Here is a 10,947-nt window from a genome sequence, read left to right as displayed (position 1 = left end):
GGCCAAGAGCATAAATGCCCTAAAGGCACCAATCACATCTGGTTATGAAAGCTAAACAAGTTCAGTCCTGGTTAGTATTGGGATGGGAGACCACCAATTAGTACCAGGTACAGTAGACTATATTTAAGAGGAAGGAATGATTGCCAAACAAATTCTGAGTGTTCCTTGGTTAAGAAAACCTTATGAAATTTGTGGGGTCATCATAGGTCACAGGCAACTCAAAAGCACATGTATACACACACATAGTTACTGGGCAAGGGTTTCATTCACGTGCCAGACCTTTTTATTTTTTGCTTCTTTGCCTCATATATATGCAATTAGGTTCTCCTCCCCTCCCTCCCAAAAAATAACTTTTGTAAAATCATATTGTTCTATTTTTTTATTTTTTATTGAACATTTTGTTATCTTGTCTATTACATTATCATGGCACCCTGGAGAAATATGTCATCCAAATATCCCAAAACAATTGGTTCAGGGTACATCTCTCTGGTCCCCTTCTCACCTAGAAGTAAAACAATAGATTCCCATTGTGTGTTTTAATTATATTTTTATTCACTGCTGTATTTTAAATGGATGGAGGGAAATATCAATATCAGAGCTGGAATCCACCAGAAAGCACAGATTTTGGTGAAACTGGCAGAAACAACTGTGAAATCACCTGGAGTTGTGCAACGCCCACATGAAGATGTTAGCATTCCAGGTTTATAGAAAATAGTAATACGTGTTTTATTTTATTTTTCAATAAAAGACTTCCAATACTTTTTTTCTTTGAAATAATATCCAGGTTCCCTTGAGATCAAGTGGAATCGGATGACAAATGCATACTATACTTTTTGATGGTAAAAGCTCTATGTAGTGTATTACAACTCTCAATATTTGCTGGAGTTAGGGGCACAGAATCCTGTGAAGGTGAAAAACCATGAATACAGAAAAAAATTGAGAAAGAGAACACTTCTCTAGGAATTTTTTAGTTCCTCCAGCATGACTGCATGGTCAAGGTCCATTGGAAGTTGATTATAGTATCATCACACCAGAGGAGGCAGGGGTTCCTAGAAAAGTGTTTTCTCTAGGACTGGATCTACACTGCCCTATATCTCACGATCTGATCCCAGATTATCTTCTTATCCCAGATTATCTGCCAATGTAGACTCAGACCCTTTCTACACTGCCATACAATCCAAATTATCAAAACGGATAATCCATATCATCTGCTTTGAACTGGATTATATGAGTTTACATTGCCACATAATCCAGTTCAAAGCAAATCATCTGGATTTTATATGGCAGTGTAGAAGAGGTCTCATATATAATCCAATTCAAATAAGATAATCTGGGATCAGATCCTGGGATATAGAACAGTGTAGATCCAAAAAAAGTTGACTATAGAGTTTCACTGAAGGACCTAGCAGTGGTTCCCAACCTTTGGCCCTTCTGATGTTTTGGACTTCAACTCCCAGAAATCCCAGTCAATTTATCAGCTGTTAGGAATTGGGAATCTGAAGTCCAAAACACCTGGAGGACCAAAGGTTGGGAACCACTGACCTAGAGATTCCTAGGAGAGAGAAAAAACACCATATGATTCTAAGGCCCAGTCTACACTGCCTTTATAATCCAGTTTCTAAATTCAGATGATGTGATTTGAATTGGATTATCTGGCAGTGTAGACTCATATAATCCAGCTCAAAGCAGATAGTCTGGATTAAGAAACTGAAATATTTGGAAGTGTAGATCCAGACAAATACGTGAATAATCAGACCCCAACTATACTGTGATGCAAAATCCAGATTATTTGCTTTCAACTGGATTATATGGCAGTGCAGACTCGTATAACCTAGTTCAAAGCAGATAATCCGGATTATCTTCTTTGATAATTTGTATTACATGGCAGTGTAGATCCAGTCTCATATCCGCAAAGATCAAATCCTCGGATGTGGGGGGCCAAGTGTAATTTTTCTTTCCCCTCCTCTATGTCACTCCACCAAAATAGTCCTTTTGGAGCAGTATAAAGAAACATTTATATGGCTCCATTTATACTATGCAGAGATTCATGAACCTCTGACAAAAATGCGTGTTGACCCCTGCAGCCCGGACTACTTGGATGGAGCTCTTGCCACAGTTTTTGGAAGCAACTTGGGAGGAAATAAAGATTAAAGAGGCAGAGAAAGGACTGCCATGCTAAGATGCTTCATGCAGCCTCTGCAATGTGGAAGTTCCTCCCAGATTTTCTTGGAAAGCTTTCCCACTTTCCGAGGCTGCAAAACATCTTGATGGCCCACCAAGGCGGTGCTTCTGACCCCGCCGTCTGTCCGGATCTGGTGAACGCCTCATCCGGAGTGAAATCAGTGGGACTCATTTCCCCCTCAAGGCAACTGCAGTCCAAAGCAGAGCTTGGGAAAGTCACCCGTTGTTTGGACTCGGGCTTCCTGAGTTTTCCACACCAAACAGCACGGTGTTAGCTCTCTGCAGGGCCCTCAGAGCCAGAGTCCCACACTTGGTAGCTTTCCCAAAGTCTGATCCAGTGAAGGATGAATTCTGTCCAACCCACTGAAACCAGAAAGGGCTGTAAATGACTCTCTGGACCACATAAAAATGATGTGTTCAAGCTCCCTCCTACATAGAATCATAGAATCTTACACCTCATCACACTACACTAGGCATCATCTCCAGCTGTTTTGGGCCTCCAACTCCCAGAAGCCCTAGCCAGCTTGTTCAGTGGTCAGGAATTCTGGGAGTTGGAAGCCAAAACAGCTGGAGGGCCGCAATTTGAGGATGCCTGCTTTAAAGAGTGAGTTGCTATCCTATTGTAAATCCTATGGCTGCCTCCTGCAGTATTCTGGGGTTTGTAGCATAGGGCCCTTCCACACAGCCATATAACTCAGAATATCAAGGCAGAAAATCCCACAATATCTGCTTTGAACTGGGTTATCTGAGTCCACACTCAGATAATCTGGGATTTCCTGTCTTGATATTCTGGGATATAGGATCCTTAGGCCCAGAACCTTTCTGGCTGGGAATGTTAAAGGCCTCTCCCTAAATTACAAACCCCACTAAGGGCATGCAGCCCAACCCCTTGCTAAGCATTAAAATCCAATTGTGAGAGATATTGATACTAGAATAGGGGAAGGTGGTGCTTTCTAAATGCTTCAAAGTGCAGGGCCCATCAGAACAAGCCAACATAGTAAGGAACTGGGGCTTTGTGGGAGATGTAGCATTGTTAGTGTGTGCCTTCAAACAGTCTTTCTTCTGGATTGTCTTCTCTTCAGTAAGCATAGTAACCCCAGAATTTATCTAAACAAGATGATTTCAATTGAATTATCTTCTACCTCCTTTTGATTTACTTTATGGAAACTAAATATCTGGTTTCAGAGCTATCTTGCAGTTACCTCTTTTGGGGTGAAGAAGGTCTGTAGCCAGGGATCCAGTGACTCCTCAGGAGGCTTGCCCTAAAGGTATGAGAAACTGAAATATTATTGTTATTTATGTATAATATGGAAAAATGAGTAATATCTACCTGGAAGTTACCCAGCACAAGATCTCCCAAAACACAGCGTTCAAGAAAGTGACTCTTTTGGACTACACCTCCCATAATTCTCATGCTTTCAACCAGATGTAATTATGCTAGGTGATGGTTTCAATTGTTAGACTGAATAACCTGTTATCTCTGATCTGTTAGGAAAACAAAGACTTGACAGTGCATAAAAACAGCACAGCTTTAGAGGTGTTTTTCAGTGGCCATATATATATATATATACCCCCATAAAACAACTTGTTTTATATCATGCACTCAAGAGGCAAAATGTAGTAGATTTTGATAAAAATAACATATTTGGTTTACTCACAACCATCATATGTTCAGCATATACAGGTACAAAACTTATCAGTCCAGTTTCAGATATGTTTGAGATAATTCTCTGTGCCATCCTGCCTGAACATCTCTTACAGCAAAACAGCAATTACGTGTGCTGAGGTCTGAAGTGGTCTGTAGTCTGCTGGTAGTGATCATGTGGTCTGTAGCCCCTTTTTATAACTTCTCAGGAACCATAGAGTAAAGGAAGCTGCATACCAGAATATGCATACAGGAAACAATAAGCAACAGGAGCATAGATAAAGATTACTAGAGAAGGCTTGAAGAAGGTTGTCATTTCCAACAGTGATACTATGAATTCCTGAGATTTGTATTTTGGTGAGGAACTAGCACTCTTTGGTAGAGAAGACTACAGACATTGTAAAACTACAACTCCCATGACTCTACAGGTTTCAGCCATGGCAGTTAGAACAGTGACAAGCTGCATTGGCTTTACAGTGTAGATGCACTCTTAAATCATAAATCATAAGTATTTCAGTTCCAGCAAATCCTTACCTTGTTTTGTTGTCATAGGTTGACTTCCTCCCATAAGCTATCTCCATTTGAAACATCTGATCCTAAATGTGGAGGAGACTTAACAAAAAAGGGAGGAGGCACAGAGAGAGAGAGAGAAAGGGAGGAAGTAATCTCTAAGGTACAGGAGAGTCCATCCATCCATCTTCTTCCAGTGGAGATGATATAATAGGCCTTTGGAGACTTCTATGTAGAAGTAATCTTGAATGAATTAAAGAGGGTTACTTTCCAAATAGACAGGTGCATTTACACCAGTCATGAGCAAATTTCGGCCCTCCAGGTGTTTTGGACTTCAACTCTCACAATTCCTAACAGCCTACTGGTCGTTAGGAATTGTGGGAACTGAAGTCCAAAACACCTGGAGGGCTGAAGTTTGTCCACGTCTTATCTACACTCTAGAATCAATGCTTGTCACCACTTCAACTGCCATGACTTTCATGCTGTAGACCAGTGGATCTCAACCTGTGGGTCTCCAGGTGTTTTGGCCTACAACTCCCAGAAATCCCAGCTAGTTTACTTGCTGTTAGGATTTCTGGGAGTTGAAGGCCAAAACATCTGGGGACCCACAGGTTGAGAACCACTGCTGTAGAGAGTCATGGGAACTGTAGTTGTACAAGGTCTTTAACATTATTTGCCAAAGAGTGCTGATGCTCCCATCAAACTACAACTCTTAGGATTCCATAGCAGTGAACTATGGCAGTTGTTAAATTGCGTTCATTCTACAGTATAGATGCACCTATGGAAAAGATTGAGCCCTTCGTGATATTTGAAGGCCTCCAAAGCAGGATTTTATAATATCAAAACTGCAACTATGTGGTGGAGAATAAGTTCAGGCAGGGAGCCGATAACAAAACATTTGAAAAAGAAAATGTTCTGTTCCTGGTTTGAAAATGTTATTTCCTCTTTAATTGTGCAATACTTACTTTGAAAGCAGTTGTTCTACTCCAGAAACTGTTTTTGTGGCTGCCACAAACTATGTCGAATTGGTTGAGAGATTCATTGAAAAACTAGAGCAAAATGTGCTGCAGGATGTCCCAGAAAAACAAAGTTTTTGCAGTTTAATAAACTTTTGCATTCATAACCCAAGAACAAAAATTCTGTTACAAATTTAATTTTTAATATGAAGGTGTCCAATATTGGCATGGTAGGCTGTTAAGATGCAAACCTGTATGTTTAAAAATATTTTAAAAATAATATGTATAGTAATACCATCAACTAAAACAGTTAACAATGTCACTATCATAAAGAAAATGGCAAAGCTTTGAATGTTATAAAATTCTTTCAAGCATGAAATTAAAATATCAAAGAAATGGAGATGATGTATAAGAAGCTGCAAGGCCATTCAATGCTAATCAAGGTGGCCAATTACAACATTCACATTTGCCCCAAACAGACAAAAAATAGGGGAATTCCAGACAGGAAACAATCAAGGCCAGTGAATACCTCCCAACAAAGGATTCCCCCAGGCGAGAAGTAGCCAGGCCTTGAAGCTGCAAAGCCATTCAGTGCTAATCAAGATGGCCAACTGCAACATTCACACTTGCCTCCAACAGACAAGAGTTCTTTCTCCCATCCTGGGCATTCCACAGACATATAAATCTCACTTGCCTAGTTTCCAACAGACTTCACAACCTTTGAGGATGCCTGCCATAGATGTGGGCGAAATGTCAGGAGAGAATGCTTCCGGAACACGGCTATACAGCCCGGGGAAACTCACTGCCATTCTGATGTACTCGTATATGATCTTATTCAGCAAATACAAAGGAGAACACTTCTGTCTGTTCTTCCTCAAGGGGTTCAACTATCCAGGAGTTTTGGAAGTGGGGGCTCAGACCTTAAGTCCATCCTAGTGTGGGGCTCAAGCCCTTCCGAGATCCATAGGTTCAGGATAGCTCGGCCTTTACATTGCATCTATACAGTTTGGCACCACTTAAACAGCTATGGCTACCTACTATGGGGTTGTGCGAGTTGTAGGTTTCTTACAACACCAAAGAGAGTTCGTGCCTCACCAAACGACGACGTTTTGCTCCTCCTTTCTTCTTGAATCCGCAATGGTTTTCTTTCTCCTTGCGGATTAAGGCCTTTCCCCAGCTCCACCCTGCCGCCGCTGGAGCAGCTGTTGTCTCTTTTCTCCCTTTGTAGGGGGAATTCTTCTTTTCCTCTCCACGAACCCCGAGCTTTGCCCCCCGTTTCTTCAGACTCCGAGCGGGACATCCGATCCAAGATCACACGCTTTTTCTTGTGCCTCCCTAAATCCCCGAGTAGCCGTTGGACACTCGACCCCTTCCTTCAAAGGACTGTCAAAACTCCGCCCCGGGAGGGTTTCATCTGAATTAAATATTTGAGACTGAAATCAAAACTTTGGCAAAGAGGTCGATGGGCATGAATGAGATTACTCCTCAAGAGTCGATGATATGCTGTTACCGTATATATCCCGAGTTTTCAGCCAATGATTATTGCTGGATCTGCACTGTTGATTGAATGCAGTGTGGCACCACTTGAACTGCCATGGCTCATTGCTCTGGGATCCTGGGAGTTGTAGTTTTGCAAGGTCTTTAGCCTTCTCACAAAGTCTTCTGGTGTCTCACCAAACTACACATCTCAGGCTTCTTTAGTTTTGAGCCATGGCAGTTAAAGAGGCGTCCCTTCAGGGAGAGAGGGCAGGTTATAAATATATTATTATTATTGTTGTTGTTGTTGTTGTTGTTATTATTATTATGTAAAGGTAAAGATTTCCCCTAACCTTAAGTCTAGTCATGTCCATCATATCCGACTCTTGGGGTGTGTGTGTGTGCTCATCCCCATTTCTGAGCCGAGAGCCGGCATTGTCCGTAGACACCTCCAAGGTCATGTGGCCAGCATGACTGCATGAAGCGCGTACCTATGTATGTAGCGTGTTTTTTAACTGCTAGGTGGGCAGAAGCTGGAGCTTATTATAATTATCTTTATATTATGATAAAGAGCAATACTTAAAAAACAGGGGAAATCCAGACTGGAAATAATCAGGGCCAGCCAACACCAACCAACAAAGGATTCTCCCAGGCAGGAAGCAGCCAGGCTTTGACGCTGCAAGGCCATTCAGTGCTAATCAGATATATAAATCTCACTTACCTAATTTCCAACAGACCTCACAACCTCTGAGGATGCCCGCCATAGATGTGGGTGAAACGTCAGGAGAGAATGCTTCTGGAATATTGCCATACAGCCCGGAAAACTCACAGAAACCCTATTATTATTATTATTATTATTATTATTATTACTACTACTACTATTATTATTATTAAAATGCATTAGTTCTCTAGTTGTGTGTGTGTGTGTGTGTGTCAGGAGGGAGTTGAGAAACTGCAAGTCGCTTCTGGTATGAGAGAATTGCCCGTCTGCAAGGAAGTTACCCAGGGGACGCCTGGGTGTTTGATATTTTACCATTCTTGTGGGAGCCTTCTTTCATATCCCAGCATGGGGAGCTGGAGCTGACAGAGGGAGCTCAACCCGCTGTCCCCGGACTGGAACCAGCAGTCCTGCCCGCACAAGGGTTTAACCCATTAGTCTTCGTCTTCTCAAAGGACGTCTTTGCCCTCCTTATAAATGTATGCTTTTAATGGGCTGAGCTCCGTGTTTATTTTTTTTTTTAGTACCTTGGAAGTCTTTCCATGTAAAGAGACGATTTCCTGATCTGCAGCAGGGCGAGCAAAAGGCGGTCTTCTCCTTCTGTAACATTTTGTGGCCTTCCTTGCTGGGAGGTTTGGAGTCTGCTCCTCTTTTGCAGTTTTACTTGTCCTTTGCGGCTGGTTTCACGGATGGAAACTCCTGTCGTCTTCCAGGATTTGAATCCAGGCCCTTTAAAATACCTGGTTCCTCTGAACGCCTCACAGCTCCCGCCCCAAAGATACTTGCAAAATATATTCTGGGGAAACAGTGGTGGCCAGTGGCCTCGCATCAAAATATAACACAACATTTACCATGTTTTGTGTTTTGTTGCATTTCTAAATCCTTAACAGGCTCAGGAGAATCCACTACCTGGAGAAACAAATGGATCCCGACCCAGAAAGGCAACTCAAGACGTTCAGGAATGGATGGATGCCTTGCTTCAGCTCTGCCGCGATGTTGTTGACCGAAAGATATAGGAGTGTGGGTCAAAAAGTAATGCCTCCATCGCTCTAAACTTTATTTCTTTCACAGCTACTGGACTAGCTATATATGATATGATAGCGGGAACGTTACTCTACTGATATACATATATTGTTTTTCAGATTGACTTATGAGAACTATGATTCTGAAGCTAAAAGAAAGAGTCGCCATTGAGTCTCAATTAAATCGCCATTGAATTTCTGGCAAAAGAAGGTTGCACACCCAAGGAAATCCATAATCCCTAGGTTTCTGGGGAGGCGTTGGGTGAAGTTGAATGGTAGTTTTGTGTAGAGGACAGTCCAGGCTATGATCTGTGGCAACTTCTGCTGTTATATGTTAATGCATAACATTTTTATGTCACAGGAGGCAAAACTTTTTGATCCACTCCATTCTAAGACTTCATTTTTCCGGGGAAGACAGCACTAGTGTATCTTAGAGAGGAAAACCTGGACCTAAGAATTCGGATTTCTTATGTGCAATGTGTTAAACCCTTGTGCCGGCAGGACTGAAGACGGACAGGTCAGAGGTTCGAATCCGGAAGAGCGAGGATGAGCTCTCTATGTCAGCTCGAGCTCCACATGCGGGGACATGAGAGAATCCTCCCACAAGGATGGTAAACCACCAACATCCTGGCGTTCCCTGGGCAACGTCCTTGCAGACTGCCAATTCTCTCACACCAGAAGGGACTTGCAGTTTCTCAAGTTGCTCCTGACACAAAAACAATTGGACGCAATGATTTCTTTGTGGCACAGGAGGCAAAACTTTTTGACCCACCCCATTCCAAGACCTAATTTTCTGGGGAAGACAGCAATAGGGTATCTTAGAGGAAAACCTGGACCTAAGAAGGCCAATTTCTTATGCAAGGAGTAGGACCCCATTAAACGCAATGATTTATTTATGACACGGGAGGCAAAACTTTCTGACCATTTCTTATGTATGAACCCCATTAGACCCAATGCTTTTGAATGACACAGGAGGCAAAACTTTTTGACCCACCCCATTCCAATACTTCATTTTAGGGAAGACAGCACTAGTGTATCTTAGAGAGGAAAATCTGGACCTAAGAATGCAGATTTCTTATGTATGAACCCCATTAGATGCAATGCTTTATATATGACATAGGAGGCAAAACTTTTTGACCCACTCCATTTCTTATCTATGATGAACCCCATTAGACCCGATGCTTTTGAAGGACACAGGAGGCAAAACTTTTTGACCCACCCCATTCCAAGACTTCATGGATGTGGATTTCTTATGGATGAACCCAATTAGATGCAATGATTTATTTGTGACACAAGAGGCAAAACTTTTTGACCCACCCCATTTCTTATGTATGATGAACCCTATTAAGCACAATGCTTTCCATGACACAGGAGGCAAAACTTTTTGACCCATCTTATTCCAAGACTTCATTTTCCGGGGAAGACAGCACTAGAGGAAAATCTAAACCTAAAAATGCTGATTGATTAATACATAAATCCCATTACACTCTATGAACTTTATTTACCACTAAATACATAGCTATTGTTTCCCCATCAGCAAGCTCAGTTTGATTCAGGATGGAGGGATTCTGTTGACTTCAACTAGAACCATTTAAATCAACTTAGAACCATTTTAATTGTCTTCCTAATTATCTCGCATTTCTCGGGGAAGTTTTACTCCGGTTTCAGTTCTGATTTCGAAACAGAAGCCGTCTCAAGAGGAAGGAAGGAGCGAGGTTGGCATCAAACGTGCCCATCAAGTCAAACCCCGAGCACTGGTTTTCCAGGCTTGTTTGCTTTAATAAATGACCCTAAGTGCCAACAATAAAGCAATAAAGGAATGATTAAAATTGTCCAGGAGACTTTGAAGGAGGAAACACACTCACTCACAGTCACACACATATGCGCGCGTTATAAAAGGTATTTTAAAAAAATCAAATGGTGAAAAGGTCACTTTCTTTTCCACGGCGTTGCAATAAGACCCAATATTGGGGGGAAAGTGGTGAAAACCTTTTCTGTTTTGGAAGCAAAGTCCCATCTCAATTGGTGAGCGGCAGTTTTGAAAGGGCGAAGTTAAACTCTTCCAAGTCCCACTTATGTCAGTGGAAAGGCTGCCTCCTATTCCTTCTCCTTTCGAAAGCTCACAACACTCTTACATTGGGACCCTAGACATTCCCATTTTAGGGAAGGAAAAGCGAGGCAGAGAGAGAAAAAGACAGACATGCAAAGAGAGATTTGCTTCAAAGTGTTCAAGGGAGGCTAAGGCGCGAATTGGTTTCCCATTTCAGTATCCATCACACTTCCCAAAGGATACCCAATGGCTTATATCTTAATGCTAAATGGTTCAACTTTTCTAGTTTGAGGATATAGCCGGAGAGCAAGCCTAGAAAGAATAACACTATGTAACATAATGTTTATTCCTGGGTTATGAATGTCATTTTCTAATTGGGTCTGTCTTAA

General features: G+C 41.9%; 1 long non-coding RNA gene across 1 annotated transcript; it reads right to left on the bottom strand.

Annotated features, from left to right (window-relative positions):
• Positions 1-380: 380 nt before the first annotated feature.
• LOC132779764 (uncharacterized) lies at positions 381-7,039 on the bottom strand. Its single transcript, XR_010910194.1, has 3 exons — positions 6,388-7,039; positions 3,384-3,459; positions 381-502 (listed from the first exon to the last, which is right to left on the bottom strand). It is a non-coding gene; the product is annotated as an uncharacterized lncRNA (long non-coding RNA).
• Between the last annotated feature and the right edge of the window lie 3,908 nt (positions 7,040-10,947).

This window comes from Anolis sagrei, chromosome 6, assembly GCF_037176765.1.
Source record: "Anolis sagrei isolate rAnoSag1 chromosome 6, rAnoSag1.mat, whole genome shotgun sequence".
Lineage (NCBI taxonomy): Eukaryota > Metazoa > Chordata > Lepidosauria > Squamata > Dactyloidae > Anolis > Anolis sagrei.
This window is presented reverse-complemented; position numbering and strand designations above follow the sequence as displayed.